Below are 7012 nucleotides of genomic sequence, written 5' to 3'. Positions count from 1 at the left end.
CTTGCCATTTATTTAGGTATTTTCTAAACTTACCATAACAGAGATAATCTTTCATAAATAAGTCAGATTGCAGCTTGTAGCACTATTCCTCTCTAACAATGTTTCTCAAGCTATGTTGATAATTGTAAAAAGGATAATGAGTTCAAAATGTTTCTATACCACAGGACATTTCATAGCCTATAAAATAAGAGTATGTTTATGTGTGTATATATATACATGGACAAATAAGCATATGACTATAAACCTATATAAATTAGTATGTAACTATATAACATAACTATATATTACATACTAAAAGGTTTAAACAAATTTAATAAAGTATGGTCTATTCAGAAATCAAATGGTCAAAATGCATTACAATTTAAAATACTAATTAATATATTTTATTTTTTATATTTTTATAATTAGAAAATATTCAGTTAAGCAAAATTATTTACTTTTATATGAAAAAAATATCTTTCCTAAATGCATTTTATGTAAAATAACCATGTGTGCTTCTCAAGTCTTTCCTATCAGCAATGCTCTACCAGAACATTTTTCTTAGTATATGCACATCTAGGTCATATTTTTTTTCTGGTTGCAGTTGCTTTTAGAGCTATTTTTAGGCACAGTCCTCTTCTTTCTTCCCCTCAGATGTTTTTATACTGTCATTTTTCATCACAAACACATTTGGTAGTCGCCCAGCGAGCAGTTTCTCAGCAAGTTATGTGGGCATGACTGTGGCCAGGTAATTTGTCAAGAGCAGGAGGTGACTCAATGCTGCTTACCCTGCAGTTCTGCAGGGAAAAAAAACATAAAAACAAAACTTGTCATCCAGTTACTGAAATCTGTTCTCCAATGAGATCTGAATCCTAGACTTGGTGGAGCCTCCTCCAAATTTATTTCACTTCATTTTACTTTTTGACAAACCTAGAAGGAGCGGCTGCCTTCTACATTTATAATCCTTTCATTTCTTAGTGTTTTATAACCAATCCTTCTCTACTCATTAATACAACCTTACATTAATTTTTTGATAAGTCAGTTAATAATATAATTGATGTTTTAGCTACATTTTTTAGAAATCAAAATTTTCAACTCTTAGAACAAGATATCTATAATCTAAAAAACATATTGACATAAATTATCTTCTCAAATGAAATTGCAATATGAAAAATCATGCATACATTATTTCTAAAATAAAATATTTGAGATATTAGTACCTATGTTAAGTTTATTTTGGTTACTTTCAAAATAACAGGGAGGAGGGATCCAAGATGGCCACTGTGGAGCCGCAGACTGACACGCTTCTTGCAAAGTGAAGCAAAGAGTAGGGATCCAGCCATCAATAGACAGAGACACCCTAAACAGTTTTAGACAGGTAAAACACCCTGCACTCAGCAAAAGTCTCTTTGAAAATACAGAGACTAGAAAGTAATGACCGATTATGTCATCTGGGAACCCAATCACCTACCATGTGCCATACTCTCACAGGAACTGAAGTTCTGCCCTGTGAAGGAGAGGGGTAAGTCATCTTGACATACTTTGGTCAGCACCCCCCTCCCAGCTGCTCATGCATCATTGGTCTCACACAGGAGGAATCCTGGTCAGGGTACAGCTTCAGTTGACTGGAGCCCAGGTGGAATGGGGAAAGAACAAACCCATGCTCAAACAGCTGCCAAAAACTCACCTTCCACCAGTGGAGCCCAGCAGCCAGCTCCTAGACTGGGAAACTTTACCTGAAGATTGAACTTGGTTGGCACCTGCTGCCAACAACTGCAACCAACCCCCTACCAGCCAGATCAGGAAGGATCACCTTCTTGCCTCACATTCCCACAGGGCAGAGGCCTTCATGGTAGCAAACTCACTTTCTTTAAAGGGCTGAGTGTGAACTTGAACAGGGAGAGTGTGACACAAAAGAAACCAGAAAGCCTTGCCATTGGGAAGGCTTCAGGTCCGCAAACTGCAGATAGCAGATGGGAAGTCCATCTCCCTATCAATTCTATGCAGAGTGCTTTCAACAGGATCTAAAGCCAACCCCATGGAGTTAACAACAGGAGAAAAAATATGCAGCAGAGAGGTCTGTCACAGGGTGCAGTGCTAGCAGAAGTGAGTGAACTGAGCAACCTATATTGAAAAACAGAAAGGACCCAAGAACAGAGGGTCATTGACGAGCTTCAGAGTAACTAAAACAAAAAAGAAAGATAGAGAAGGAAGAGAGACTTGTCACAAATGAGGACAAATCAATGAAAAACTATAGGTAATCCTCAGAGTCTTAAAGAGACAGCACCAGAAAAAAGGCACAAACAATGGAAACCCCCCAGAATGACCTGTCCCAGATGAAAGTCACAGAGATCAGAAATTGGTTGGTTAAAATGAACAGAGAGAACCAGAATAAAATAGAAGCAAAACTCACCAAAGTTGTACAGGGAGAAAGGAAAGCAGAGTTGACCAATTTCAGAAAGATTCATTCTGAAATAATGGAAATGAAGCACTTCATCCAGGAAATTAAAAACACAGTAATAAGCATAAGAAGCATGAGCAATCAGGCAGGGAAAACACTCTCAGTGTATGAAGATTGAAATATGAAACAAAACCAGTCTGTCAAAACAAAGGTTCAAAAAGAATGAGTAAAGTCTCAGAGAGAAGTGGGACTAGGTCAAGAAGCCAAATCTATTTCTGATTGGTATGCTTGAAGCAGAAAGGAAAGCTGAGAGTTCCATGGAACAAGCATTCTAAGAAATAATCAACAAAAACCTCCAATATCTCACTAGAGAGGTGACAACTCAAACACACGAGATTCTGTGAAACTTTGCAAAATATTACATGAGAAGACCATTCCCAAGACACATAGTAATCCAGCTTCCCAAAGTAAGCATGAAAGAAAAAATTTTAAAGGCAGTAACAGAGAAAGGTCAGACCATCTACTGAGGAAGACCCATCAGAATTTACCCAGATTTATTTACTGAAATACTAAAAGCCAGAAGGGACTGGAGTCCCAGTTTTGACATTCCTAGAAATAAGCAATTCCTGCCAAAAATTTCCTACTCTATCAAGCTATGCTTCATCAGTGATGGAGAATTAAAATCCTTCCCAGATATCCAATCCCTAAGAGAATAGGCTGCCTCCAGACCAGTACTTCAGGAGATGCTTTAGAAGATGTTAGATGCAGGAAAAAAAAAATGATACCCATCACAAAAGTGCAGGCAAGCACAGAGTTAACAGAGCATATAGTTCACTCACAAAAATGAGAATACACATATATAAATCCAAAAGTAAAAAGGAAGCAAAGCAACTCTCTAATAACCTTATAACAAGAATAAACTCTTACATTTCAATAATCAATTTGACAGTTAATTAACTGATTGAGACACTAAAGAGGGATAGAGTGGCAAACTGGATAAAGAAGCATGATCAAACAGTTTGCTGCCTCCAGGAAATCTATCTTTCTGCAAAATACACCCACAAGTTCAGAGTTAAAGGTTAGAAAATGATATTTCAGACAAATGCAAAACAGAAGAGAACAAGAGTACCTATTATTACAATATCAGACAAATCAAATTTCAAATTATTAAAAGTTAAAAGAATACAGACAGACACTCTGTATTTATAAATGGTACAATCCACCCTCAAGAAATATTTGTCTTAAACATATCTACACCCAACGTGAGACACTGGTTTTATAAAACAGGTAAACTAAGTAAACTAAGAGAAAACAACAACACTAATACAATCCTAGTTAGAATCCTAAATATCTCACTAACAGCCCTAGACAGAACATTGTAGCAAAAAAAAAAAAAAAAAAAAACCACAAAAAAAAACCCCCAAAACAAAACAAAACAGCAAGGGAATCCTGAACCTTAAATATATGCTTAATCAAATGAATTTAATAGGCATATACAGGACATTTCATCCAGTGTCTACAAAGTACACATTCTATTCATCAGCACATGGAACATACTTTCAGATTAATCACAATCTCAGATGTAAATCAAACGTGAAAAAATTCAAAAGATCAAAATAATACCATGCATCTTCTCAGATCACAGTGGAATAAAAATAACTTATCACCATCAAGATTCCCCCCAAACACACAAATACTTAGGTACTAAACATACTATGCTGAACAGATTCTGAGTCAAGACATAAATAAAAAATTTTGGAAAAAAAGGAAATCAAAAACATCTTTTCAGAATCTCTGGAATGCCATAAAAGCCATACTAAGAAAAAATGCATAGCATTGCACACACACATCAAGATAATGGAAAGATAACAAGTAAACAGCCTAATATCACACCTAAGGGAGGTTGAAAAGCAAGATCATCTAAATTCTAAATTCAGTAGAAAAATCCAGATCACTAAGATAAGGTAACAATTGCAGAAAATAAAAGATAAAAGTATCATAAAAATGTCAACAAGGCAAAAATTTGTTTTTATAAAAGGATCAATAAGATTGATGGACCCTTTGTCAGACTGACTAAAAAAAGAGAGAGAAAGTAAAAATAAATACAATTAGAAATGAAAAAGATGATGTCACTACTAACCCTGAAGAAATTTAAAAGGTTATCAGAGATTACTATGAAGACCTGTATGCAAATAAAAATGATAATGTAAAGAAAATGGAGGATTTTCTGACATCACACAACCTTCCAACATTGAAACAAGAAGAAATGAAACAATCCAGGAAATCGACTCGTGACCAGAAAAATCTCCTGGGCTGGGTTCGGTGGCTCAGCCTGTAATCCCACGCTTTGGGAGGCCTAGGTGAGTGAATTGCCTAAGCCCGTGGGTTCGAGACCCGCCTGGCCAACTTGGCAAGACCTCATCTCTACAATAAATCAAAATAATTGGCAGGGCGTGTTAGTGTACACCTGTAGTTCCGGCTACTTGGAAGGCTGAGGCAGAAGGATCGCAGGAGCCCAGCAGGTCAAGGCTGCAGTAGCCGGGAGCGGCCACTGCACTCCAGTCTGGGTGACAGAGTGAGACTCCAACTAAAACAACAACAACAAAAAAACTCCTGACCTAAAAAAACCCTGGACCAGATGGTTTTCTAGCTGAATTCTGCAAAACATATAAGGAGACACTGATATCAATTTATTCAAAGTAATCCAGGAAATTGAGAACACTGGAATTCTCCCCAACTTTTTTTATGAAGCTAATATTGTCCTGACACACATACCCGGCAAAGACCCAACAAGGAAAGTGAATTATAGGCAATCTTGATGAATATAGACTTAAAAATGCTCAAGAAGATTCCAGCAAATAGGATCCAACAACACAGCTCAAGAATCATCAAACAGGTCCAGATGAGCTTTATTCCTGGGATGCAGGGCTGGTTCAATTTTCAAAAGACCATAAACATAATTCAGCACATTAATAGATGTAAAACCAAGAACTCTATGATTATCTCATTAGATGCAGAAAGCACATTAAACACAATCCAGCATCCCTTCTTGATTAAAAACAAATGAGCACCTAGGAACAGAAAGAACATTCTCAAAACAGTAAGACCCATCTGTGATAAACCCACTACCAACATGTTGCTCAATGGGCAGAATCTGTAACCATTTCACCTAAGAATTGGAACAAGACAAGGATGCCCACTCTCATCCCTCCTATTCAACATAGTGCTTGAAATTCCAGTCAGAACACTCTGACAAGAGAAGGAAATGAGTATCAAATAGAAACAGAGGACATTAAGCTATCCCTCTACAGAAAATATGATCCTAAACCTCGAAAATCCTAGGGAGTTTTCAAAAGACTCCTCACACTGATAAATTACTTGAGTAAAGTCTTGAGTCTCAAAATTAATGTGCAAAAGACAGTTGCATTTCTATGCACCAGCAATACACAGGCAAAGAACCAAATTAAAAACACTTTGCCGCCGGACTCGGTGGCTCAGCCTGTAATCCTGCGCCTTTGGGAGGCTGAGGTGAGTGGATTGCCTGAGCCCACGGGTTCGAGACCCGCCTGGGCAGCGAGACCTCATCTCTAAAATAAATTTAAAAAATCAGCCGGCAGTGGTAGCGCGTGCCTATAATTCCGCCTACTCGAATGGCTGAGGCGGAAGGATCGCCGGAGCCCAGCAGGTCGAGACTGCGGTGGCCTGGAGTGGCCACTGCACTCCAGTCTGGGTGACAGAGTGAGAATCCAACTCAAACAAACAAACAAACAAAAAAACACTATGCCATTCACAATAAACACACACACACACACACACACACACACACACACACACACACACACACACACACACGAAATACCTTGGAATCTACCTAGCAAACAAATGGAAAAATATTCCTTGCTCATGGATTGGAAGACTGAATATTGTTAAGATGTGCATCCTATCCAAGGCAATCTACAGATTCAATGTAATACTCATAAAATTACCAGCAACTTTTTATGCAGACCTGGAAATGACTATACAGAAATTCATATGGAAAGAAAAAGAGCACCAATAGCCAAAAATGTCCTCTGCAATAGGAATGAAGTGGGAAGAATCACATTTCCAGACTTTAATCATAATTACAAGATTACAGTAATCAGCATGTCATGGACACATAGACCAAAGGAATAAGACAGAGATTCCAGAAGTAAAAACACAGTCTCTCGACCTACTCATTTTCAACAAAACCACAAATAATAATCACTGGAAAAGCAGACCATATTTAACAAATGGTGCTGGGAAAACTGGCTAATCACATGTAGATATAAGTCAATTCAAAATGGATCAAAGACCTAAATGAAAACCTGAAACTATACGAATCCTAGAATAAAAGTGAGAAACACACTTATACTCATAAGAGTAGGCAACAGATTCCTGCAGATTCCTGACCAAGTTCCCAAGAGTGAATGCAATAAAAGCTAAAATAAACAGTTGGGACCTCATCAAGCCAAAAAGCTTTTTGCACAGAAAAAAGAAACCACCAAGAGAGTAAAAAGACAACCCACAGAATGGGAAAAAAAATTATTTGCAAATTATGCATCTGACAAAGGCCTGACATCCAGGATCTACACGGTACTCAAACAAAGTGAA

This window comes from Carlito syrichta, unplaced genomic scaffold, assembly GCF_000164805.1.
Source record: "Carlito syrichta isolate Samal-C Ts95f unplaced genomic scaffold, Tarsius_syrichta-2.0.1 Scaffold309728, whole genome shotgun sequence".
Classification (NCBI taxonomy): Eukaryota; Metazoa; Chordata; class Mammalia; order Primates; family Tarsiidae; genus Carlito; species Carlito syrichta.
This window is presented reverse-complemented; position numbering follows the sequence as displayed.